We start from the raw sequence: 27,765 nt of genomic DNA, 5'->3' as shown, positions 1-27,765 counted from the left end.
TCAGTCCAAGCGAAGAACTCTAGGGCTTCATGTGTTAGAGTTGAGATACATGCTTTGTTTGACAACCTACCTTTGGCTTACCAGCAATGCCTCTTTAAAAATATTTTGTGTTTGTGTGTGTATACACATGTGTGCAGGTGCACCTGTACAGCAGAGGGCAACATTGTTTTCCATTTTCTGTCTGTGGTGGTTTGACTGAGAATGGTCCCTGTAACCTTGTGTGTTTGCGTGTCTGGGCTGAGGATGTAGTTCTGGAAGCACCTTTCTAGCACGCTGTGAGGAATCCTGTGGCAGCAAGGATGCTGGGGGAGCCTTGGGATACCAGCTAGCTGAGAGTTATCCCCAGAGGAACAGTCTCCTGTCTTCAGCTGGTCTCAGAAGCTATGGGTTTTGGAGGCTGGAAGTTTCTGCAGAGGAGAATTCACTTCTACAGCTTAACTGAGTGCAAAAAACCTCAAAGGCTGAGGCAGGAGTAAATGAATCTCTCTGCCCACAGCTTCTTGCTGGTTAGGTCCTGGACCCTGGCTCAAGAAAGCCTCCTGTCTGGGGTAAAAGCCTTAGGTATAGAAATCCTCCTGCCTGGGTGAGGGCTGAGATATGTGTGGGGAGAGAGGAGGGGGAGGAAAAGGCATCATATGTAGTCTTGTGACCTTGGACCAGATCTATGAGCCAAAACAAATTTCTTCTTTGTAATTTACCCAACCTGTGTTATGAGCAGCAGAATACAGACTTGGGTTGTTTGTTTGTTTGTTTTTTAAAGTTTTATTTATTTATTTCATGTATGTGGGTATATTGTCACTGTCTTCAGACACACCAGAAGAGGGCATCCGATCCCATTACAGATGGTTGTGAGCCACCATGTGGTTGCTGGGAATTGAACTCAGGACCTCTGGAAGAGCAGTCAGTGCTCTTAACTGCTGAGCCATCTCTCCAGCCCTGTTTTTTATTTTAACGTTTTTGTGAGGTGTGACTCTTTAAACAGAGTGTAGTTTAGTTTCTTGAAGTATACTTTTGTGTTGGTTTGAATAAGCTCATGTATTTGAGTGATATCTGTCCCTAGTTGGTGGTGCTGGATGGGGACATTTTTAGGAGGTATGGCTTTGCTAGGGAAGTACATCACTGAGACCAGGCTTTGGATTTCGTAACTGTACCCACTTCCGGTTCACGGTCTCTGCTTTATGACTTTTGTTGAAATGTCCTCTCCAGCTTTCTGCTCTTGTCTCCATTCATGCTGTCGTGCCTCCCCAGTGATGGACTCTTAGCTCTTTGCAACTGTAAGCCCAGTAGACTCTTTTCCCACTAAATTGCTTTTTAGTGTATAAAATATGTTTTATACACTAAATAGTCATAGTATTTTACCACAACAACAGACAAGTAATTAACAAACCTTTTAAAAACAGCTTATTTGAGCCCAACATAATGGTGGATGCCTTTAATACCAGAACTTGAAAGGCAGAGGCAGGCAGATCTCACAGAGTTTGAGGCCAGTCTGGTCTACATAGTAAGTTTCAAGACAGCCAGAGCTACATATGGAGACTGTCTCAAAAGAACCAACCAATCAACAACAACCCCCACTTTACTTGAGATGGTGAGATGTTCAGTGGATAAAGGCTTTTTGACACAAAGTATGACAACCCGAGTTCATTTACCAGCTGTCTCCAGGACCCACTTGGAAGGAGAGAACTGGTTCATGCAGGTGTCTTCTGACCTCCACAGACACCTGTGTACGAACATACTGAGCGGTACTATTTGAAAGGATTAGGAGATGTGACCTGTTGGAGGAATGTGTCACTCGGAGTGGGCTTTGTGGTTTCAAATGCCCAAGCCAGGCTTAGTGGCTCTCTCTCTCTTCCTGCTGCTGTGGATCTGTATGTAGAACTCTCAGATGCCATATCTGCTGCCATGTTTCCCACCATGAGGACAATGGACAAAACCTCTGAAACTATAAGCAAGCTCTAGTTATATGCTTTCCTTTATAAGAGTTGCTGTGGTCATGGTATCTCTTCACAGCAGTAGAACACTGACTAAGATACATACATATAATAAAATAATTTAAAAAGTTTATTTGTGTAGTTTTTATGATTTTAGTTCTTTGGTCCTGTATCCTTTTCTTAATCTTTTTGTATATGGTACTGATGAGTGAATAATGTGTTTTATGGGAAACCAGTTAATTAGTTTATGCCTTGATTTCCTCAACTTTTAAATGAGATTTTTTGTTTTGTTTTGATGTGGTGTCCAGGGTTTATCACAGGACCTTATGTATGTTAAGTGTGTGATTTCACTGTGATATACCCAAAGTTCCTAAGATTTGGGGTTAACTTTGTATTTTTACATTTTATTTATTTATTTCTGTGTGTAGTATGTTTTATGGGTGCTAGGATTCAAACTTTTATACTCATAATTGTACAGTATATTCCTAACCTTGGAGCCATTTACCCAACCCCCTATATCTATTTCTCTATTAACTGAACCATCCATCTATCCCTCCATCCACCCACCCACCCACCTTCTTATTCATCTACTTTTGTGTTTGTGCATACACAAAGATACTTGTCACATCACATGTGTGGAGGTCAGAGGACAATTTGATGGAATTGGTTCTTTCCACCATTTGGATCCTGGACCTATCAGGCTTGGTGATACATCTCCTTTACCCTCTGATCAAAAGGGAAGGCTGGGAAAACTTCCGGAAACCGAGCCTGTCCTAGGTTGGAGCAAAGGACCCCCAGCCTCCCTTTCCCGTCCTTGGATACTCAACATCCATTGGTTGAGCTCCTGTCTTAGGATGGTGAGGCCTCCCTTCTTTTAGGGGCAAGGGTCTCGGTATGCTCTCTTACCCGTCTTTGACTATCCGGCTTAGCTCTTAAGTTAGGGGATATACTTAATAAGTCTTGATGACAGAGGTTTTACAATCCCCTACTTCCAGCCTGTAATAATGGACCTGTGTGGGTTTCATTTGAATAGCGTATATCTGTTGTCATACAAAAGCCATCTGTCAGTTGAACCGCATCAACCCAAGAGACAAGAGACTTAACAGTGCCTGAATAGTCAGTATGACAGCAACACTCTTTTTTTAAGGGCAACACGTAACTCCCTCTATCAGAGGAGTAAAAAGTGTAAGCTTCTTCTATTCTGTTTATAAATGTCTTATATCAGAATCTAATACAAAACTGATCATAGCTTTGATCTAAAGAAAACAAGTAAGGAAATCCCTGTTCCTGCTCTAGTCAATCTCAAACCCAAAAACAACTATAGTAACTGTGGTAGTGGGTTTTCTCCTGGGTCTAAACAATCTAAATTCCCACTAAATCTAAAACAATCTAGTTCCCCACTAAAGCATAAGTCAGGGAATCAAAAGTCCAAAAGAGCCACCCTGGAGATTCAGGTGGTGATGTCTCCTTCAGCACTGATAACTTCCCAAGTCAGGTTTACTTGTTGATCTGTTCCAGTTTGAAGGCAATTGTGAAGCATCTTCATGTTTCCTGTGAAGAAAAAATATGCTTCTCAGGGGGTTTCTCCTCCCTGGATTTGTTATTTTTGTCTATTTGTTTAATCAGTCTCTCTGGCAGCCAACATGCAGCATCTGCAGTTTGGGAATATATGCAAACAGAACCTCTTCCCCAGATAAGCACTGGATCTGGCCCATTCCAGGTTCCAGTTAATGGGTCTTTCCAGAGGACTGTTGCAAAATTCTTTTTGGTATCAGGATGCCAGAATCTATCAGCAGCAGATTTTCCTTCAGAATCCAAAGTTAAAAAATTTAAAATGAAGTGCATGATGAAGGATATTTCTGGGGGATCCGTTGGTAGGGTACCATTCCCCTTTTTTAATTTTTTCAAATTGACATTTAATGGTTTGATGCACCCTTTCTACCATACCTTGGCCCTGTGGATTATATGGAATACCCATTTTATGTAGTATTCCCAATCTTTCACGAAATTGGTGGAAACTGGAGCTTGTATAACCTGGCCATTGTCAGTTTTTATCTGTTTAGGTACACCCAATACAGCGATTGTAGCAAGCATATGATCCATCACATGCTTGCTTGCTTCTCCAGTTTGTAATGTTTCATAAATGAAACCACTGTATGTGTCTACACATACATGTATATATTTTTGCTTGCCAAATTCATTATAATGAGTAACATCCATTTGCCAGATACTGTTTGGTATCAGTCCCTTTGGATTTAAACCCAAATGAGGAACTGGTAAAAGTTTAACACATGATTGACATTGTTTAACAATTTGTCTAGCTTGTTCTCTGGTAATTTTAAACATACCTTTTAAAGTTTTAGAATTAAGGTGATGTAACTCATGAGCCTTTATGGCATGAAGTCGGCCCCCAACACTCTGAGATGTCTTACTAGACAAGATGATGTAGTTGCAAATCAAACACTCCACACTCTGTGTCTGTCTACTTCTGTTTCTCTTGTGGAATTCTGAACAACACAGGAAAAAAATGCAAGAAATAATATAAAAGAAACTTAAAGTCATTTAACATAGGTTAATAATTGTCTACATTGGTCATCTTAGTCATCTCTGAAAGTTTTTTTTTTGAAAGAACTTAAATGAAGAAAAAAAGAATCCTAAAATTATTAATGGAATCACTGGCTTAAATAGGAAATAATCTCTGAAAGTTTTTTTGAAAGAACTTAAATGAAGAAAAAGAATCCTAAAATTATTAATGGAATCACTGGCTTAAGTAGGAAATACTCTGAATTTCGGGCTTTTAGAACTTGTTGGAGCTAGAAGTAAAGATTTGGAAACTATTGTTATAGTGAAGGAACCTGTGGGTTGAGTTGGCTTCTCTAGAGGAAGTTGTTTGCATGAGGTGTGAAGAGTGCAGTGACAGAGAAGCAGAGAACACTGAAAGTATTCCTTCAGAGTTAGGAAGACACAGGACAAAGCTAAGAGAGAAACCAAAGGCAACAAGCAGTTTTCCCCACTTGGTTCATTCACTGTACAAGTGTGCATTTGCTTTGCAACGCAAAGCATAGACACTTAATAGTTTTGTGTTCAGAATTGTGAAGCAAACACAGTAGGTAGATACTTTTCTGTCTGCATTGGTAGAGGAAAACCCTGTGTTGTTATTATCAAGGTGCCCCACCAGATTTAGCCCATACTTCAATGCTTGGCAAACAAGGTAGATGTCCCCTGTGCTCAGTTGAAGTGGACAAACAAGGTCTTATCCTTCTGCTAGGAATGGTGCTGGGGTGGTGCCTGGGTGTCCTTGAGGGGTTTTTCACTCAGGGTTTTCTTCTGTGTGGTTTGCTCTCTCTGTTGTCTGTTTTTCTAATGCAACACAGTGTATAAAGCAGACACAGTATAACCAGTAGCCACTTATTTCTGACACCCTAGTGGACTTCTATTCTTAAACTGCAAGCATAAGAAACCCTTTCTTCCTTGCTTTGTTATAAAGTGCCTAATACCATCTGTTTATGTACAGCAGGGAGATTCCTGCTGATCTCTTCACATTAAAATTTGTTTTCTGAATTTTGACAGCTGATTGTATCTTATAGACAGAAGTATTTTGAAATAAAATTTATGATTTCTAAATATTTTTCATCTATGGCTTGTCCTTTCATTGATTGTCATATGTTAGAAAATCTTAATAAGCATAGTAGGTGTTAACACTTTCCTATTGAACTGTACTTTGTGTTGTAATTGGAAAATAGTCCTTTTTAAAGATTTTATTTTATGCGTGTGACTATTTGACCTGCATGTGTGTCTGTGTGCCACATGTGTGAAGTGCATGTGTGTCTGTGTGCCACATGTGTGAAGTGCCCATTGAGGCCAGAAGAGGGTTGGATCCTCAGGAACTGGAGTTACAGATGGCTGTGACTTGTCATGTGGGTCTTCTGGAATAACAAGCCAGTGAGTGCTCTTAACTGCTGAGCCATGTCTTCAGCCTCAAGGTTCAGTTCTTTTTGTCTTTTTTTTTTTTAAAAACAGTATCTTCCAATCTGTGGGTCACAACCCGCTAAGGATATCAAATGTCCCTTTCACAGGGTCACTTAAGTAAGCTGGAGTGGGCTTTTCAGGTGCCTGTATAAAACAGTGGTTCAGAGCTGGAAAGATGGCTTAGTGGTTAAAGAGGACTGACTACTCTTCCAGAGGTCCTGAGTTCAATTCCCAGCAATCACATGGTGGGCTCACAACCGTTTGTAATGGGTTCTGATGCACTCTTCTGGTGTGTGTCTGAAGACAGCTATAGTGTGCCCATATATATAAAATACATAAATCTAAAAAATAAAAAAGAGAAATAAAACAATGGTTCTCCATTTGTGGGTCACAACCCTCTGGGATGTCAAATGACCCTTTCACAGGGGTCACCTAAGACCATCAAAAAACACAGATATTTACATTATGATTTCTTAACAATAGCAAGATTGCTGTTGTGAAGTGACAGTAAAATTAATTTTGTGGTAGTGGGTCATCACAATATGAGGAACTATATTTATTACAGGGTTGAAGCATTGGGAAGATTGAGAACTACTGGTGTAAAAAGTACATTTAGTCTTAATTTAACCCTCTCATCCCAATATACACACAGTCATTAAAGGATTTGAAATATTTTAAACAATTATGTTATTCTTCCTATATTTTAAGAAAATACGTGTTTTACATAAAAAATTTAAATTTTTTAATTTTGTGAGCATGGGTATTTTGTATGTATGCCTGTGTGTGGACTTTCATGCCATATTCCCACAGAGACCAGAAGAGGGCACTAGATCCCTAAAACTGGAGTTACAGACAATTGTGAGCTGCCATGTGGTATTGGGAATCAAATCTGAGTCTTCTGGAAGAGCAGCAAGTGTTCTTAACTGTGTGCTGTCTCTCCAGCCCCATACAAAAATGGACTCACTAGCTTAAATTAACAACCATCTTCCTGCCTTTATCTGTGGAAGGGGCTGGGGTTGTTGCTGGGGTCTTAGGTGAAAGGGCAGTTATCTTGGGGTGCTGCTGAGTTTGTCATAGAAAGAAGATCCGTGCAGATCAGTAAGGAGGGCCACCGGAGCAGGGAGGCAGTGTTTTTTACCAGTCCGTGAAGATGGCAGTTGAAGATAACAGTTCAGTGAACATGATCACGGTCATAGCCTGAAATAGGAATGACAGACACAGAACTCAGAAGAGTAAAAGTGACAGAGATTAAGAAGGCTGCAGGGGGAAAGAAACTCTCAAATGGAAAAGCACCAGCATCAGAGAGGGAGTAAAGAAGAGGAAGAAAATGATAGACTTTATTAGAATAGATTAAAATAGATAAAGCTTCCATCAAGGGAATGGGAGGTGAAAGTCTGCCCAGGGCCTCTGGGTTGGACTTCTTATACGTTCCTACCCTCCCTTTTCTCTAATCCTGCCCTTGCCAGCTATTTCTATGGGGTTTCAATATATAGCTCCCATGGGAAAGGGCAGTGCAACCCCTGGAGCAAGGGTCAGGCCATCTTAAAGTGACCAGTCTACTTTCCAGATGGGCCCAGGTTGTTCCTGATCCATTTTCAGGATCACAAGACTATGCTACCATATCTGGCTTATGTGTGTTCTGGCTTATGTGTGTTGTGAGAGATGTCAAGTGGTAAGATAGGACACAAAGGTTTCTTCATCCCAGATGGGGAACTGATTAGACCAAAGTAGCAGTTCTTCCAAGGTCTTACTTGGTGAACCAGTTAGTTTATTGTGTGTACTCACAGGAGCGGGAAGGATTCAAGGCAGCTGTATCACTGAAAAGCCCACCCCAGCTCACAAACCCTGAACCCTAGAGCTCTCTATATGACTTACAGTCAGCTTGGCAGGTTATAAACTCTTTGTTAGTTGCTCAACTAGTTCTAGGAGAACTAACTAATTCTAGTTAGTTTCCCCTGGTAGGATTTTTTTCCCTCTGTAGTCAAGTGCTTCTGTAACCTTGGGGAGGCACTTTGTAAATTTTGTAAGTTTCATCTTTCCCAGATGTAAGTTTACTTCTTGAGTCTTATGAGCTTCCATTTTGAATTTCCTGAATCCTTAAGGAGCCTTTTTCCAGGAGGGACTGTTTGAACCTGGAGGAAATTGCTATTTATAATGTGATACTGGGGACTGAACCCTCGCTGCTTCCTGAGAGCACACATGAGCTATACCCTCAGCCCTGAAGCTATTTTAAGTTTCAATTTGGAGCTTAATAAATATTGACAGGTTCAACTTTTGAAAGCTCCTTAGGGCCTTTGTAACTTGGAGGAGTATTGAGAACTTCGAGGTTACTGAGTTCTGAGAATGAACTGTGTAGCTCTATTCCCAGCATTGACACACTTCAGGCTCTTGCAGAGGAAGAGCTGCCCATTTGGGGCTTGTATCTGTGCCAGCCTCAGGGTTTTTTGTTTTTGTTTTTGTTTTCCCTGAGATTTTGCTTTTTATCTTTTGGACAATCAGAGAGATGACATAACTCTTACTATAGACCATTTTAGGCTCACGGTCTCTTCATTTTCAGTCATTAATGAATTTGTGTCTCTCCACATGCACACTTGTGTATGTCCATATGAAGACTCATCTGTCAATTCTAAGAATTTAGTTAAAGGTTAGCATTTTGGAATGTTTTTTATAACAGTGTGTCAGTATGCATTTTAAGTTGAATAGTGTCCTCCATAAATCCTTTACTACGCAAACTGCAGATTGTGACGTATATTTAGATAGGCTCTTTCTTTTTATCTTTTTAAAAACATTTTTAAAAGATTTATATATTTATTTTATGTATGTGGGTACACTGTCGCTGTCTTTCAGACACACCAGAAGAGGGCTTCAGATCCATTACAGATGGTTGTGAGCCCACCATGTGGTTGCTGGGAATTGAACTCAGGACCTCTGGCAGAGCATCCAGTGCTCTTAACTGCTGAGCCATGTCTCCAGCCCAAATAGGTTCTTCTTAGTTACTTTTCCATTGCTGAGACAAAACACTATGGTCAAGACAACTTAAAAAAGAAAGTGTTTGATTGGTTCAAGTTTAGAGGGTTAGAGTCCATGATGATGGTGCAAAGACACAGTGGAGGAACAGCTGAGAGCTCACATCTGGGGGGGGAAGGGAGGGAAGAGAAGGAGGGGAAGTGGAGGGGACGGGAGGGGAGGAGAGGAGAGAGAAGAGAGAACACACACTGGGAATGGTTCATTTCTTTTGAAACCCCAAAGCTGGTCCCCAGTGTTACACATCCTCCAAGAAGCCCAGATCTCTTGATCCTTCTTGAACAGGTTCCACCAACTGCAGCCCAAGTATTTTAAACAAAAGAGCCCATTTTTATTAGGAAGGCCCACAGGTATTTTGCCGAATATGTCCAAGGCCAAGATTTGCCAGGAATGGAGGGACAGGCAAAGAGAGGGTCACGTCCTCAGTGGAAGCTTAGCCCTACAGACGTCTTTACTCTTTAGACCTTGCTTAGCCTTCAGATTTGTGTGGGAAGTGGTTTCTGTTTAAGGCAGCCCAGTTTTTTGGTACTTTATTTTATTTAACTTTTAATTTATTTGTTTCTTTGTTGAGAGTGAGTTCTCTATATAGCCCTGCCATTTTGGAACCCACTCAGTAGACCAGGCTAGCCTCAAACTCACAAAGGTCCACCTGCCACTATCTCCTGAGTACTGAGATCAAAGGCGTGTGCCACCACTGCCATCACCCCCATGGTACTTTTTTTTGCAGTTGTAAGAAATTAAAGAGCAAGATGTTCAGGATTTGTAGCTTATTGGGTGGTATTTTTAGGTCATTATCTTGTATATCAGTGATTTTCAGGCACATTGTTAGGAAATAAGGCTCTTGGCTCCTTCCGTAGGTAGGGCTCACTCGTCCTCATCGGAAAGTGGGAGCTTAGCTTGGGCTCTTCTCTCCCATTTGTCCTTTTTATAGGTAATAAAGTTCAGACGTCGAGACCTGACACTGGTGTGGTCCTGCTTTTAGCCTACTTTTCTGTGACTTCCCACCTGTTAGTAGCCTTAAGCATCTGTGTGTAGCTTAATGAGAAGTTAACATCTGTTCTGACCATCGTTATCTGTGGCACCTCCACTCTGAAAGGTTCTCCCATTATCTTCCTCATCCCTGCTCATCCTTCACTAATTGTCCAGGCCTCACCAGCACCTAGTCACAGATCTTGAAGCTGAGTTATTCTTTTTCTTAAACTTATACTTTGTGTGTGTGTGTGTGTGTGTGTGTGTGTGTGTGTGTGTGTGTAAGTGTAAGTGTACAACTTGTGAGAGCCAGTCCTCTCCTATTGTGTGTTCTGGAGATTGAGCTCCAGTTGTCATACTTGATCACTACCCACTGGGCTATCTATCCAGTCCCATTCTGTACTTTTAGAAACACTCTACTTCAGTTTCCATGCCCCCTGTAAATACTCCTGTTCTCCACGATGCTGCTGTCTTCTCCAATTAGGTTCTAAATTCTACAAAAGGATGAAATTAAAAAATGTCTTGTGTTTCCAGTGACCAGAGTAGTAACCAATTTTTTCAGAGCGTAAAATATTGACTATTCTATTATTTTTTTCCTTTTTACAGGTATTTTACTGACTTTCATTTGCAAACAGGATAACATTAAGTACCTTATTTGGCAGTTGGTTTAATATGTCATTTTGGTTTATCTCATGTCCTTTTGCTTATGTTCAGCCATCTTAAATGAGTTTACTAAACACGCTATGTTGGGTATTTATGTTTCAAAAATATTCTTTTTCCTTTCCTGCAATGCGCATTTCATCTTCTGTTTCATATCTACTAAGGGTTTATTTGTCACTTATAATCTGGTTCAGATGTTGTTCTTTCAACAGTCTTTCTGACTGATAAGCTCTTTGGGAGAAGGCTGCTGACTCTTGTGCACTGCTTCTCTGCTTTTTATTTGATATTTTTTGAATATGGTAAATTTGGAATGCTTAAGTTCTAATCATTTTACTGCTTATTGTAATTATTAAAATAAAGTAATTTAATTTTCCCAAATGCCAGTTTTATTATCTTTAAAATATGGCAACTCTATTCCAAGGAATTCTAAGACCTCTCCTTTCTGCCCTGTTCATCCATTGTAAATCTGTTCTCAGGTGGATGCTCTTCGATTGCGTTTGGAAGAAAAGGAGACTATGCTGAATAAAAAAAACCAAACAAATTCAAGATATGGCTGAGGAGAAGGGCACACAAGCTGGAGAGATACACGACCTCAAGGACATGCTGGACGTGAAGGAGCGGAAGGTCAATGTTCTCCAGAAGAAGGTAAGGCAGGTGTTCTGATATGAGCAGGGTGGTCCACTTGTGACATAACCTTATTCTGAGCACTCTGCCGTTCTCCTGTTTAGGTTTTGCAGAGTACTTGGAACTATTGTTGCAGGAGGTAGATTGCTAAAACTGCTCTGCGTGTTCAGTCTTTGATGAGCTCAGCAGTATTTCTTTCAGTAGGATTTCTCATCCTGTTTCTCAAGTCTCTTAGAAATTGACAGACTGTTTGGCCAGCTAACCTACCTCTACTATCTTTAATTGGAATGGAAAAGCATTAATCTTGCACGCGTATCACTGATTTCATTACGTAGGTGACAATTTTTGAAGAGTAGAGGCCTGCTGCTGTCATAAGCACACAGTGTGCAGGTGCAGACCTGCATGCTGAGCTGCTTCTCTGTCGCCCCACTGCAGTGCTCATTGTGAGGAACTAACACCTCAGCAGGAGAAGAATGGCAGGCCTGCCTCTTTGACCAGAAGAATTTATAGGAATAGGTTTTCTTTTGGAATAAAAATAAACTACTGACATTTTTCCAGTTTTTGACTTACATATATATCCAAATATATATACTTTTGCCTGTATAAAGGCTATGCAGATATCAGGAAGATACCAAAATAATGTAAATAGGATGAGAATATATATTTGCTTTTCCATGTGTGGGTTGTCTCCAAGGTACAGAGAAGTGAGTAGTGTGGATATGAAGATAGAAAATTTACTAGATTTTTAAAACAATTAGATTAGTGTGCACTAACAAAATTATCAATATTTAGAGTGTTGCAAGTATTACAATTACAAAAAAGTAAATGAGAAGAAATGAATGTAAAGTGAAAACACGAGACACAATCCTCTGCAAATAAAAAGGCTGAATTATCTTCAAGTTCAGAAAAAAAGGTTCTTTGTACTATATGTACTATAGAGAAGGTAACATGTCTATAGCTGTTACCTCAAGGTTCATTTCAACCTAAAGTTCATTTCTGTTGAAATGATAGATTTACAATGGTTGACATTTTTCTTAGTTTATTGTTAACTTGCTAACAGTATCCAAGAAAGAAGTAGCCATGAGCAGGGATGGTAGACATTTGAGTTCTCTGGAAGGTATACTGGGATTGGTATTCTGACACAGTGATTGATGGCTATGGTAGTAGACAGACAGTTAGCCCCTGGACTGAACTGTCCTGGTTCTCCTGGGCTGCATTGCATACTCCAAGTCTTCCAGATTTTGTGGAATATTGATATGTGAATATCTTACTATAACCCTGTGCTCAGAGAATACAGCAGGCAATAACAGATTGGCCAGGGTTCAGGTGTGATTGGTATTGGGCTCCTGCTTACTAGAGTTTTCCCTTAAAGAAGTTTTATGATAGAGTATCTTTAAAACAAATCAGTGACCTTGAAAAAGGTGAATATTTGGATCTGAGCTACCTTGTTAAATTTGTACAGCTTGCTTGATGCATGCCATTGTCTTCTGGAGATTGTTTGCACACATGTACTAGGGATCCCTTCTGCTTACTTTGATTGCTTGCTTATTTTGCCTTGGGTAGATGAACTGAAATTTCTATTTTAAACAAAAAAAGTACCTTATCAACATTTCCTACACTCTCTAATCAAATAAGTCTCAAAATTTGTGATTGTTTGAATTCATTTGCTGTCTCTCATCTTTTCTTTGGTATTACAGAAAACTCCTTAATTGACAGATAAATTTATTAATGTCTCAAGAATAAGCCTGTGATGGGAATAGGTTAAATAAAGGGCAGTTTTAGATGCCTTGTAGAAATCCTTTGAGGTTTCTATGAAATTAGTAATTTGTGTGTTAATAGTAATAGTGCCATGGCACTACTTTGAAGCTTGGAGGACAGTTCCAGGGATTGAGTTCATTCTTGCCACCTTGTGGCATTTGTAGGTCAAATTTAGGTTGCCAGCCAGGCCTTTGCACAAACACCTCCTTGGTGAACATCTCTCGCTTCCCACTTTATGTTATTGAGTGCGTGTGATGGCAGACTCCTTACCTAAGATGTCTTGGATAACATAGCACTTCTTTTTCTTTTACTATTATCAATAAAACTATGAGTATCCTGGGTATTTGAAAATGTGACAAAAGTAAAGAAAAAAGATATAAAAATAAGTTTTAAGATTTGATTTTCTTTTTAAATGTGTGTATTGTCTGTGTGTTGAAATCTGAATGTGTAAATGCAGGTGCTAGTGGAGTCTAGAAGACAGTGTAGGGTCCCCTGGAGCTCATATGTTGTGGTGTGAGCTGTCTTCCATGGACGTTGGTAACTGATCTCAGGTCCTCTGCAAGGGCAGAAAGGGCTCTCAACCTCAGAGCCACTTCCAGCTCCTAAGCTTTGATTTTAAATTGGGAAAATATTGGTCATATCTCTAGTAAATGTTCTTTTTTAATACAGCAGTAAATAACAAACCCATTTCTGCATCTTAGCTTTTGAGAACATGAGCTGTGATAATGCCTTTCCCCTGGTGGACTGTGTTACTTTAGCCAGTCTCCTTTGGCTTTGGCTCTTTCACTGACTTTGTTAGTGTTATAAATAATAAAATGAAGGTTTCCTTTTGGAGATTAAGCCTAGGTTGTTGATTTAATTATTTAAAAAATCTGCATTTTTTTCTGTGTAGCTATTAAGGAAACTGAAAGCACTGCTTCATACACATGATAGGCACTGAGCAGTCTCACCGCTGCTGCTGCCTTAAAGGCTTCATCTTCTAGCAATTTTAGTATGATAAGCTATATAAAGTTTTAAAAAGATATTTCTATTATTTTGTATGTATAAATGTTTGACTGCCTCTACGTTTGCACACCACATGCATACATGGTAACTAACTGTGGAGGCCAGAAGAGGGCATTGGATTCCCTGGAACTGCAGTTACAGACAGCTTTGAGTTGCCATGTGGGTGCTGGGAATTGAATCTGGAAAGTATTTGCAAAAAAATGAAGGTCAAGGCCTTTCTGATTGATTGGCTTCATTTTAATAAATTTAATTCTGCTTGAAATAGCTTGTGAAGGTATTGTCAAAGCAATTGCTCAAGTGGTCCCGGTGATTGCAGGAAGTGCTTTGGTATTTCTTTGGTAGAGGAAGTCTTTCCTTGTTGGGGATTAGGGCTTCCAAGGCAGAGTGCTCAGTTTCACTTGACTAGACTTATGTGGGTTTATATCCACTCACAAGTCACTCAGTGAAACATGATAGCTCCTGACAACTGTGCAATGCTGATAAAAACCAAAATAAAGGATGTAAGTAAATCCAAGGCAGTGTATGATTGGTGCGTAGAGTCGGCGAGTTCCTCATAGAGCATTGCATTTAGTTTTAGTTTTCCTCTGATATTAGTTTTTTTTCATTATAAAATAAAAACCAGGTAGAGAGAAGACATCCTTGCATAATATAATATTTTATTTCTAAATCAATAAATGTGATGATTAGAATGGCGTTTTAAGGAATATATTTTCTTAGAGTAACTAATTTAAAAATATTTGTATTTTAATTCACTTGTATTAGACTTTCTCTTTAGAATAAATGCTTGTTCAATAGATTATTACAAAATTTTTCTCAAGCCTAAATTGGATGCATGCTTAAATAGGTACTTACTGAGTTTTGTTTGTAACAGGTAGAGTATACATAAAAAGTCCATGGGGACCAAGGAGGCTTGCCACTAAACCTGACAACTGGAGTTGGATCTCTGGAACCCATATGGTAGAAGGAAAAAACTTAATCTAGCAAGCTGTCTTCTGTCCTCCATAGTTAGACCATGGCATGAGTGTACCCAGATACCTACATAATAAATAAATTAGTGTAAAAAAAATCAACACAGGATTATAAAGTGGTCCACCTTCTACAGCAGTTTGTCTGGATCGGTCTGTAGTGTGGATATGTTAGACAGATGGATGATTCATGTTCCAGACAGGGCTGCATGAGAGTTACTCATACTACTTGGAACAGTATGCAACTGAAAGTTTCTAACCAACTCTTCCTAGAGTGTGTATTTGGAGTTCAGACTGGCTTTGAACTCATGATCCTCCTGCCTCAGCTTTCTGAAATCCCAGCTATATACTGCCACCATACCTGGCTGAATAGTTGCTTTTCTTCTAGAATATTTTATCTAATATTTTTCCTAATATTTCATTTAATTCCAGGTAACTAGAAATAAAGAGTAGAAAGCAAAACCATGAAAAAGTGGTAGGCTATCATCTTTGTCACTTCTTTAGTCTTCATATTTATTAATAAAACTACCATCTTTGTATCTCTAAAGCTGCAGAAGAGATTATTCTAATGGTACCACACCACAAAAACCCCCAGTGTACTGATAATGTCTGCCCACCTTTATACCTGCTCCCTAGCCCCCCTTGACCCCTTCCTGGTCCATAATAGCACGTTTTTCTGGCTTCAGGTCCTTAGCACACACATAGGACTTTCAGTTATTTCCCTTGACTTCCACATCCTTTCATTTTCCTAGAAGTCACAGGATCTTGCTCGTCATGGGTGAGTGATAATGTTGTTTACATACCACGTTTCACCTATTGCCTGGCACTTAGGCTGATTCCACACTTGGCTATTGTGAATTTTACAGCAAACTTGGAAGTATCTCTTTGTGTGCTGATTTCATTTTTCTGATTAAATACTCAGAGATGGGAAAATGATATAGTAGTTCTGTCTTAATGTTTGGAGGAGCTTCTATATTGTATTGTACACTGGATTATCAACTTATGCTCCTAACAGTGTATAAGGGCTTCACTTCCCTCAAATTCTGTTAACTTAAAAAAAAATAAGAACCATTCTAACTGTAGTAAGTTTTTTTTACCTGATAACTAAATGATTTTTTTTAACAATATTGACTATTTCTATTTCTTCTTTCATGTCTTTCAGATTTTCTCATCCTTGAGAGGTTTTCTTTAACTCTTGAGTTTTTGAGATAGCTGAAGTCTTATCTAGGAAATCTGCCTGTGTCAGTATTCTTAAGTGTTCCCTTGGCCTTCCTCTAGCTTCAAATTGAATTTTAGATCTTAAAGTGTCTTGTCCTTGTAGCTGGTGTCTGGCTGGTCTGTGAGTTTTTTTCCCTTCTACTCTTCTCCATCTTTTCCCTGCCATTGCAACCCCAACATGAGATAGGAGAAAAAACAGGAAAGAAAGTGACATTATCCTCAGACAACTTCCTGCTTTTAGGGATCTCGAGTCCTTGGGGCAAGTTTGATCTTCCGCTGACTGGATATCTAATGTCCTGTTGTTGTTTCTTCTTTGTGCATGACTGTTTAACAAACAGTGACCAACAGCAACAACCCAACAGCTGACCTCTCGGGTCCTAGCATTATAGACCCTCTGAACAATCCCCAGATTTCCAAAGGTCACACAGTTGCAGAAATTATTTGCAGCTGACAAGATCATGCTCCTGCTAGAGCACCAGGCAAATCATGGTCAGCTGCTGTGGACAATCTGAGGCAGCCCCATATCCTCCAACTAGGATTAAAATGAAAACATATTTACATTTCTGTTTGTTTGTGGTTTTTTGTTTGTTTTTTAAAGAAACCAAAATTCTCAACATCTTTTTTTGGTTTGTTTTGTAAACTAAGATAAGGGTCTAGTGTTAGTCTCCTATATGAGGATATCCACTTTTTTAACACCTTTCATTGAGATTGAGACTCAGTTAAAAAAATACTTTGATGAGTCCTACTTGTGTTTATCTGGTTCATGTCTGCCCTGCACCCCCAAATGCCAGTACCATGTTCCCTTTTGTTACAGTGGCCTCAATATTGCCTCCAGTATTGCATTTTGCTTAGATTTTCTTGGCTACTTAAAGATTATTTTTGTTTGCTCTTATATAAAGTTTGTACTTTTTTCTAGTTCTACAAATTTATTCATGCTATGTCACTAACTATTATTATATTGGGCCTAAATCTTTTTGTCTAGTAGGTTGTTTTTGTTTATTTGTTTTAAATAAAATTTGGTGCTCTTTCAACACTTGGTGCATATAAAATTATTATATCTCATTCCAGTTTTCTTATAGCTTTGAAATGAGCACTTTGTTCATTTATTTTTGCTCATTTTTTGTCTTATAAATGTGATGATTTACTGTGTTGATAATATTTCTTTATTATTTCTCATTGACCTATCTATTTTTCTAGTAAGAATTCATGCTTAGTTTTGTTTTGGTTTGTTTTCCCAGCCTTGGCTGTCCTGGAACTAGCGCTGGAGACCAGGCTGACCCTTGGACTCAGAGATCCGTGCCATCACTGCCTGTGTTCCCAATGATGGTGTTTACTAACTTCTCTTCTGAGTGTAGGATTCCCTTAAGCCTCATCCAAGTGCAATAATCTTGGTTGGTAGTTATTTTCTTTGAGGACTGAAATATATCATTCCATGTCCTCCTAGTATGTAGAGTTACTTTCTATAAAGACTTTCATTGATTTAATGTAATTTGCTTAAATCTTACTTGGTGTATCTGTCGTTTAGAGTAATACTCCTTAGTTTATGCCTTTAATAATTCAACTATAATGATTTATAGTCAATAATTTGTAATAATTTAACTAATAAAAGAGAAGTCCAAGTACGAAATCATGAAGAAGCAAATGTAAATACCAGATATCTTGCTCATTGATATACCTGAGGGAGAAGAGCTAGAAGCATAGAAATCTTCCTTAATGAAAATAATGGAAAAAAAAACCCCAAATCTTGGAGAAAATGGGACAAGTAAGTCCAGAAAGCATTTAGACCTCAAGCACACTGATCATAAATATACTTTGCCACATTTTATATCTGCTTTATTTCCATCTGTGTTAGCCATCCATCCATCCATCCATCCAGCCAGCCAGCCATCTTGGTCAAAGAAGTCTTGCTTCTCTTGTCTCCTTTCTCCCAAAGTGCTGAGATTATAGGTGTGCACTACCATTCTTGGTTTGTCTTAATCTTTAGTTCGTATAATCTCTTACCTAAGCAAATAGAATCCCAGAATTATTTACCAAGTCTGTATGGAAGTTGCTTTAAATTTCATTTCACAGCATGAAAATTATTTAAAGTTGACAGCCTATTTCTAGGATTGAAACCTCTATGCATTCCAATCTCTCTGAAATTCAAAGTCTATTCCTCAGTAGGCCAGTAAGTCTATCTTTTGCATAGTTTCAACTTCATAATGGGACACTCCTTCTCTCTTCTCATGTCATGTAGTAAAAGTAGGCCTCTTCATTTTTCTTAGTATTCCTAGTACCTGGCATATTATAGTGAAATTAGTAGTTGTCTACTGACATAGGACTCTGAATGTGTCTAGTCTTGTCTGACTTTGTAAGCCAAGGGCCGGGTCTAGTTAGTGCTAGGAGAGGAAAAATAATTCTTTTGAGTAAATGAATGCAATTTAAGTATGTGAGGAGAAATGAACACAGCAAGAAGTTTCATTGAAAATACTTGTTGTTTAGATAAAGGGTTGTTTTAAAATCCAAAACACTTAACAGAAGGAGTTTTTCCTTTCTACAAGTGACTTGGTTTTCTGTGATTGCTGTGTTCGTTGTCCTTCAGTTTGTTGTACACAGTGGCATCTTAGAAGTAATTCCGTTTCATATGGATCCACTGCAGTCCCTCTCAGCATTTTGACTTCACATTGGAACTTTTGTGCCTCAAAACTTACCTAGGGATTTGCCTATCTGTATATATGTTCACAGGGTGTTTGTCTTTTCTCTGTGGTGGTACAAAATTCTGGCTGCAGTAACGGGTTTAGCATATAATTTTGAAACAATTAGGTTTAAATTATTTCTACAGAAAACACATACCACACATCATAATTTTTTTTTTATGTCTTAAATAATTTTTATTGTGCCTATTTCTACCCTTTTTAATGTTTTTTTTCTTAAACGTATATGTATATTTAGATAGAAAATCTTCAGGAACAACTAAGAGATAAAGAGAAGCAGATGAGCAGCTTGAAAGAGCGAGTGAAGTCTCTGCAGGCGGACTACGACTAACACGGACACAGCTCTGACAACACTGGAGGAGGCTCTTGCAGATAAAGTAAGTGACCAGCCTGACTCATCCCAGACTTGGTGTTCTGCTTTCTCGTTATCCTAAATTGACTATAAACTTAGAGGAAATCCTTTCACAGAAGCTTCTTTGCTGCTGATGTGCGAAGTATAAAATGGAAAGACAATCTAATTACTTTTAGATGTTAGCACCAACTTCTAAGCAAGATTGGTCATGCACTTAAAGACCATAGCCACATTTCCTAAAGAGCCAGCATGTGTTCCCTACTTTTATGCTTTCTAAAGGAAATGAAAATTCATTATTTGATTAGCTAGATGTGCAGGATATTTGACATTGATCATCAGGATGTTATTCCAGACCAAGCTCTTCTCTGTTACCTTCCCACCACATGACATATTCATAGATTTTATTTATGAATATTACAACCTTGCTAATTTTCTAGTCTTGGCTTACTCCAAAAATAATTTTAATTTTCGCTTCTATCTACGTCTGAGCATCACATGTGTGCCTTGTGTCCCCAAAGGCCAGAAAGGGATCTCCTGGATTGGAGTTACCGACAGTTGTGAGTTGCCAGGTGGGAACTGGGAATTGAACCTGAGTCCTCTGGAAGAGCAGCCAGCTCTTAACCACTGAGCCATCTCTCTAGCCCCTTGACTTATATTACTTTGTTTTACCTTTATGAGCATACTTGACTTTATAAGGAACGGTTGGATGAAAAAGTGGTGAGAACATATTTTAGAGAATCTCCTTATGGTGTTTTTGTTTGTTTTTTGTTGTTCTTTTTGGAGGAGGTATTGTTTTGTGATGAGGTCTCATGTGGCTTACACTAGCCTCAGGCTTGCTGTGTAACTCAGTGTATTAGCCAGGATTCTGTAGAGGAACAAGTGATAGAATAAATCTATCATTCATCTGTCTGTTTGTCTGTCTGTCTGTCTATCATCCCATCTATATAATAAGGTTTTATTAGAATGGCTTACAGGCTGTGGTCCAGCTAGTTTAACAATGAGGGTCTACCAATGGAAAGTTCTAGAATCCTATAGTTATCAGTCCATAATGCTGGAGGTTTGAGCTGGTCTTCAGTAAATGCCAGAATCCTGAAGAAGAAGAAATGGACTTGCTAGTGAGAGTGAGAACAAGTAGGAAAAGAGAGCCAGATGTGCCCAGCCATTTGGGTTTTAGTTAATTCCAGATATAGTCAAGTTGGCAACTAAGACTAGCCCTTATACTCAGGGTAGTCTCTAACTCTTGATCCTCCTTATCTCCAGGTCCCAAGTGTTAGGATTAAAAGATTATCACATGATGCTGTACTTTCTTGAGATATTTTAACTGGATTCTTTTTAGAGGCATAGAGAAACATTTGTTAGGTGTTTTGGACTTAGAATGCTTTGATCTGCTTGCTAGAATGAATGCATGTTCTCTGAGTATGTTTAGAAACATTACCCAGAAATATACTTAATTGCTTTAGCCTTCACGCTTCCTGAGCACCTAAGCAGAAGTTTTAATTTTTCTATCACTTCTCTGTCCTCTTATGTAGGGTCAGTGTATCATAGCTCCCCCTACTTTTTGATATATGAGTTACGCGTAATTCCTATTGTTTTGTAGGTAGTCTGTGTCAGTATTATTTATAGTGGAGAAATATGTGTTTGTTATACACATACACATAAGTTTCTAGTTACTTAGAAATTGAATTTTAATGGGAATATTTCAAGAGAATGCGTTAGTGCTATCTAATGATATTTACAATGACTGGAAACCGACTCTTGATATTTAAAATAAACAAAGTTGGAAATTACTGGTAGTAATAGGAAAAATTAGTTCTTTGAAAACTGAATTCTTGAAGTACTTTACCATTGTCTTTTTAATAGATGATAGAAGTGTTGAGTTTGTCAAAAGAAGCAGAGTATGTTATATAATGTAAGTACAAATGGAAGTATTCTTATTTCTCGGTGTACTTTCTTTTTAGGAGCGGACAATTGAACGTTTAAAGGAGCAGCGGGACAGAGATGAGCGAGAGAAGCAAGAGGAGATTGATACCTACAAAAAAGATCTTAAAGACTTGAAAGAAAAGTCAGCCTATTGCAAGGAGACCTCTCAGAGAAGGAGGTTAGGATTACCAAATTAGTCGTTGCATTATGTGTATCTGTTGCCGTCTGCACAGTGCAGACATGCAAAAAAGATTTTCTTAGTATCTGTGGCAGGAGTTTCAGATGCTCAGGAAGCTGTGAGGGCTACAGAAGATTGGCTCATTTATTTCTTACTCCTTTACTACCTTGTTCTGTATGCTAAGAGTTGGTTTCTTATGGGCTCCTGATGCTTATGCAAAGCCTAGAGTGGCTAAAGCCCAGTTACACTTGGAGAAACACTGCTGATAGTAAGAAACGTGACACAAGAGGAGGAAATCTAACCAGAACCACTGTTAGAAACATAACAGCCTATAACTTGGTTCACTTCATGAGTTTTGTTCTTATTTCTGAATAATCCTGTTAGTATCACTTAAGTAGCTACAAAGTTGAATGTTATGTAATAACTAATCCAATAGGTCTGTCTAATAACTGTCGGAAAGTTTGTAGAAGTAAGTTTCTACAAGAATTTCCTGCTAAGAGAGGGGAAAACACGCACGTTCAAATCTATGTAGTTCCTAAATTTGGCTACTTATATTCTTAAAGCTCTGTGTCCTTTTATCTTGTGAGAATAAGTACAGAGGGTTAGAATTCTTGTTCTGTTTTTGAGACAAGGCTTCCTGTAATTCAGGCTAGCCTTCAACTTCTGATCCTCCTGCCTCTACCTCCTGAGTTCTGCAGTTACAGGTGTGTTCTGTGCCTGGTTTATGTGTTCCTGGAGATTGAACTAGGACTTGATGCTTGCCAGGCTAACTCTTCACCTGAGTTTCATCCCTAGTCATTTTTAGGACCCTTTATGGTATTGTTCAGTTAGTACTGAGGATCAACCTGATTTTCATTAATATCTGAAAATTTATAGTTCATGGATACTCTTGAAATGGAAACTTCCAAATACTATGAATATAAGTTTAAAAAATTAAATCCACATTTTATTTTCACAGTATTTATTCTAAATATGTCTGCTTCTTTTAGACTTCTCTCTTGGATCTCAAAGAGCATGCTTCTTCCCTGGCTTCCTCAGGACTAAAAAAGGACTCACGGCTCAAGACCCTAGAAATTGCTCTTGAGCAGAAGAAGGAAGAGTGCCTAAAAATGGAGTCACAGTTGAAAAAGGTTGAAGAAAAAGTTCCCATTATTACTTTTCTTTTCATAAGAACACTGTAGATAGTTCTGAGTGCCTGTTCTCTCTCTCTCTCTCTCTTTTTTTTTAAAGTTAAGGATTTACAGTGACAATACAGAATTTACAGTTATTTTTTATTGTTTCAAGATAGGTTTGGTCTTATGGTTGTGACCAAATACCCAAGATAAACAGTACTAAAGTAGGAAAAGATTTATTTAGAATTATAGTTTGGGAGATTACATTTTATGGTTAGATGATTCCAATGCTTTTAATGTTTAGTGAGGCAGAGCATCCTTGCCACCAGGAAGGCAGATATGAGTGAGGACAAGGTGTTTATTTCAGATTGTGTCCCCAGTGATCTACGTCCTCTACTGAGAGTCTACCTCTCAGTCCACTTCTCAGCAGTGCCGTCACATTGTGGTTTGGGGATTAAATCACAGATTTCAGCCAGAACCTCCTGATGTACTGACTCCTTTCTCAGTCACCCCAGTAATGAACACTGGTAAATCAAGCCTTCAGCACATGGTAGAGGAAGACTTTCATCTCTGGGAGGTGGCTTCTAGAAGGTTCTTGTAGACTGCTCTTTGCTTATCCAGGGCTGTTTCTCTTTTCCTTTGCTCTTACCATGCTGTAGCTTTCAAGCACCCCAATCTAGCCTAGAATTTTGATAGTGCATTAACATCCTGGCTTGTCACTACAGTCATTTTTGAAGTCTGCTATTTTAACAGTTCCATAATACATACTGTACATTTTGATTACTGCCACCGTCTCTCTTGTTTTCCTCTCTTTTACCTGACTCCCAAGTCCTTTACTCACAGTCAATTTTTGTTGTTGTTGTTTTGTTTTTGTAGCACACTGAGTTTAAAGCCAGGTATCTTAGGTTACTTTCAGTTGCTATGATAAACACCTTGACCACAAGCAACATGAGGAGGAAAGGGTTTATTTCATACAGCTTACAGTCCACCATGGAGAGCAATGAGGGCAGGAACTGAGGCAGAGGCTATGGAAGGATGGTTGATCTCCATGGCTTACTATACAGCCCACGACCATCTGCCCAGGGTGTCACTGCCCACATGGGCTCAGCATCACTACATCAAGAATTAGTTAATAAAATTCACAGAATGTAGGCAGTCTAATGGAGGCAATCTCTTAATTGAGATTTCTTCTTCCTAGATGATTTTAACTTGTATCAAGTTGATAAAAACAAACTAGCACACCAGGGCTGTGTGACCATGGCTTGGTATTAATGGAACATGTTGAGCTCATCAGTGCTGATCACGATGTTTGCCACCCATTGAATCTATCAGTAGATCGCACTGTAGCAGGATGGGGTAGGACCACATAGGACCCTCCACAGCTCCCGGTTGACTGTTGACAGCAGGCCCATTTCCTGGAAGCCCGCTGCTGGCAGCTACTTCTGCATGAGATCATGCCCACAAGATAGCATTTTCTAGTTTTTCTTCTCTTCTCCTTCTTTTCCTTCTCTTCCTTCTTCTCTTCTTTTTCCCCTCCTCCCTCCCTCTTCTTCTTCCTCTTTTCTTCTTTCTTCTTTTTTGGGGGATTTTCTATACAGGGGTTTCTCTGTGAAGCCTTAGCTGTCCTAGAACTCACTCTTGGACCAGGCTTGCCTCAAACTCACAGAGATCTGTCTGCTTCTGCCTCTTGAGCACTAAGATTTGCCACCACTGCCCAGCAGATTGATCTTATTCTTAATGTTTATTTCTTGTGGATCATCGGCTTCTGAGTTATATTTAACCTTGCACTTCTGTTTAGTTACTGGTCATTCCTCTCCTCTTCCCCAGTCATTCTTCTTTTTCTCTTATTCATTTCTATGGACTATATTATTTTTATTTTACCTTCAAGGTATATTTTGAAGATTTATTATTAGGGCCGGAGGAATGGCTCAGCAGCATGTATTGCTCTTTCAGAGGACTGAGGTTTGATTTCCAACACCCACATCAAGCAGCGTCCAGCTGTTTATAATTTCAGTTGTAGGGATCCAGTGCCGCTGGCCTCCATGGGCACCTACATTCACATGCAGAAACAGACACACACATATATATGATTAAAAACTTTTAAACAGCCGGGCAGTGGTGGCACACGCCTTTAATCCCAGCATTTGGGAGGCAAAGGCAGGCGGATTTCTGAGTTCGAGGCCAGCCTGGTCTACAGAGTGAGTTCCAGGACAGCCAGGGCTACACAGAGAAATCCTGTCTCCAAAAAACAAAAAACAAAAAAACCAAACTTTTAAACAAGTTTTATTATTATTATTAATGTATATGTTTGTGTATCCGTGCATGTGGATGTGGGTGCTTACAGAGTTCAGAAGATGCATATTGGGTTCCCTGGAGCTCTTGTTTTAGACAGTTTTGAGCCAACTGACATGAGTGCTGGAAACTGAATTATGGACCTTTGGAAGAGCAACAAGAGCTTTTAACTATTGAGTCATCTTACATGCTTCTTGTCTGTTTTAAATCAAATAGAAATGATCTTGAGTGTCATCTTATATGCCACTTCTCTGTTTTAAATAGAAATTATCTTGAGTGTATTGTACAGACTCATTTGTTAAGTGATTGAGTTTCTGTCCTATGTCAGTTAAAGGCTGGGTAATTAGCATGTGGTGATGGACAACATAGAACTGCCCATTGTCTTCAGAGAACTAATAGTCTTTGTTAGGGAAAATAGACACATAGCCAGCAAAGTCAAGTAAGTCACATGGTCCAGGGTGCAGAGGAGCTCTCCATTGAATTGACACTTATCTATCAAAGTTAGGATACTCTACCATGTATGGACCCCAGGACACTGGTATTTATACTTTCATATTTGTAGCACAAACAATAGCCATAGTTAAATGTAAATTTACTTCAGTGGCATTGATTAGAAGCTGTTGTTGATATTTGTTTGTCTTTTGTGACTCCCCCTCCCCCAAATCTCTTTGTTTCCTATTTCCTATTCATTAGCATTCCAGGCTGTAGGTGAAGGGAACAAAAGGGAAGAGGGAACAGGCTACAGTAAAGAGGAATTTCACAAAGATAATATAACCTCAATAAAGTCATAGTGACATTTATGTGTGTGTGTGTGTGTGTGTGTGTGTGTGTGTGTGTAGTGGAGATTCTTTTATTCATTGCTACTTTTGTTTGCATCCTCAGTTTCTCTTTTTCTTCCTCTTGATATATAAATATAATGAACAGTCTGTGAAATAGTCCTATCCTCTTCCTTGCTGTTAGACACACTATATTAAAGAGTCACTGTAGCTTTCTCCTGTCCATGAGAGAATGACCAACAAAGGAATTTCCCTCCTTCTTTAACCACAAAATTAACAAAACAATGTGAAACTAATTTCAGTAGGCTGGAGAACAGTAATCTCTGTTTACTCCCCAAACTTGCATAGTTGTTTCTGATTACATTAAAGGAAAGATAGTAAGCATTGAAGAGAGTAAATTTTCCCCACTGGGAATGGAACCTTGAATGGACTTGATGAAGCATTCACTCTCAGAAATGTAAATAATACTTTTATGACTTAATTTGTACACATTTTTCTCATATTTTTCTAAAATGTTTTCTGGAGAATTTCTCTACCTCTTTAATATTGTTGAAATATTTAAAGAGATATACTTTTTTGCTTACTCAATAAGAAAAAAATGAATGTTTTCGTCTTTATGTTCTCGTTCAGTACCTTCATTATATACATGTGGTTTTAGACATTTGTGAGAAGGGATATTTCAGGTTGCTCTGAGACATTTGAAGCTTGGTCCTCAGCTGCTGGTACTGTTTTGGCAGGTACAGAAGCTTTTAAGGTGAAGTCTAGATGGCAAAAGTAGATCACAGAACCCCCCTTCCCCCTTAAGGTTTACCCAGTTTATCCTTGTAACTGAGCTCTCTGCTTCCCGTCCGTCCCCAGCGTGTAACAGGGCATGCTGAGTCCTCTCAGCTCACACTGCCACGGCTGGAGCCCCAGCGCTGGTCCTTCCCATGATACATCAATGATGAGACTTAGTCCCTTAGGCCCTAACTGCATTTCCTTTTCCTTAGACTGGCCTTGAACTCACAGAGATCCACCTGTCTCTACCTCCAAGTACTGGGATTAAATGTGTGAGCCCAGCCAAGAGTTCTGTTATCTTTACCTAGCTCCATTTTCCCAGTGTCAGGTATATCTGTATGATTCTGAACACTGTAGACTATATGACTTATACATTTGGTAAGGCTACATAAGGAGAAGGAGATGCAGTTAGGGCCTAAGGGACTAAGTATCATCATTGATGTAACAGGAATGAGGTCAGGATTTAGAGCCCTCCAATGCCTTCCTCATTAGTCTCACTATAAAGTATCAGTTGGGTTATGATGATTTTTTTTGCCTCATAATAAATATTCCAAGATAAAATAGCATTTTAAAATTAATCCATTTGTAAACTAAAGTTATTTCTCTCCCTTTATTACTAATATTTTCATCGTGTGATCCATAAGCAAAGAGAAGCCATTAGAAACTGAAGATTAGCCATTTAAATAGTTGATAACACCATTTGATTGAAATATAAATAGTTCTCTGGGTGTGGGTTACCTACTTCCAATGTACAGACATTGAAAACTTTGTTTTTGGGTAGGCACATGAAGCAACATTGGAAGCCAGAGCCAGTCCAGAAATGAGTGACCGAATACAGCAATTGGAGAGAGAGATTGCCAGGTATAAAGATGAATCCAGCAAGGCCCAAACAGAAGTTGACCGTCTCTTGGAAATCTTGAAAGAGGTGGAAAATGAGAAGAATGACAAAGATAAGAAGATAGCTGAGTTGGAAAGGTAAGAAAAGGGGGCTAAGTGGTGCTTGAAACTTCAAGCATGTTTGACAACTTTTGAGGCAATGTTTCCAGTAGTATAGACAGTTGAACTAGGTAATTCGTTGCTTTTTCTACTATATTATCTACTTATTCTTCTAAGTCAGTGTAAAGTCTTTGCTATGGTCCCTAAAAGATAAGAAATAGGGTTAAAGTGAGAAGCTACTACCTGAACATCACTGGCAAGAGAAGATGCTCGTTCGTGAGAGGTCGTTTTCTCCTTGCTGTATTCCAGGGAGTCCAGAGCGGTCCTTGGTGTTATTACTGCTTTGTGTAATGAGTCAGTGGTTCTCAAGCTTAAGAAGTTGTTGAGCTCATAATCTTTTGGGCTGTGAATTTTTAGAATGCATAATTTAGAGCATGGGAAAGCAAATCATATCAGCTTTAAATTAAAAGGGAGATTATGATGCTAATGTAAGAGACTCGTTGGTGAGTCTTACCAGGTTTTATATTTGAAATCTTCACAGTGAGTTTTATTTGAACAGATCCTGCCAGAAATAGCTCTCTTGGAATATTTTTTTGTCTTTTATAT

The 27,765-nt window shown here is 38.9% G+C and overlaps 1 pseudogene across 1 annotated transcript in view; it reads left to right on the top strand.

Annotated features, from left to right (window-relative positions):
- The window catches only part of LOC117702253 (ELKS/Rab6-interacting/CAST family member 1-like), a 40,940-nt pseudogene extending 13,387 nt beyond the window's left edge, over window positions 1–27,553 (top strand). The window contains exons 3-8 of the transcript XR_013108330.1: window positions 11,030–11,198; window positions 19,055–19,193; window positions 21,127–21,266; window positions 22,256–22,396; window positions 27,005–27,198; window positions 27,469–27,553. The product of XR_013108330.1 is annotated as an ELKS/Rab6-interacting/CAST family member 1-like (transcript). The remainder of the gene's footprint in view (window positions 1–11,029; window positions 11,199–19,054; window positions 19,194–21,126; window positions 21,267–22,255; window positions 22,397–27,004; window positions 27,199–27,468) is intronic.
- Window positions 27,554–27,765: the final 212 nt, after the last annotated feature.

The sequence above is a fragment of the Arvicanthis niloticus genome, unplaced genomic scaffold (genome assembly GCF_011762505.2).
Source record: "Arvicanthis niloticus isolate mArvNil1 unplaced genomic scaffold, mArvNil1.pat.X pat_scaffold_623_arrow_ctg1, whole genome shotgun sequence".
Classification (NCBI taxonomy): domain Eukaryota; kingdom Metazoa; phylum Chordata; class Mammalia; order Rodentia; family Muridae; genus Arvicanthis; species Arvicanthis niloticus.
The sequence above is the reverse complement of the archived record's forward strand: the minus strand, read 5'-3'. Positions and strand labels throughout refer to the sequence as shown.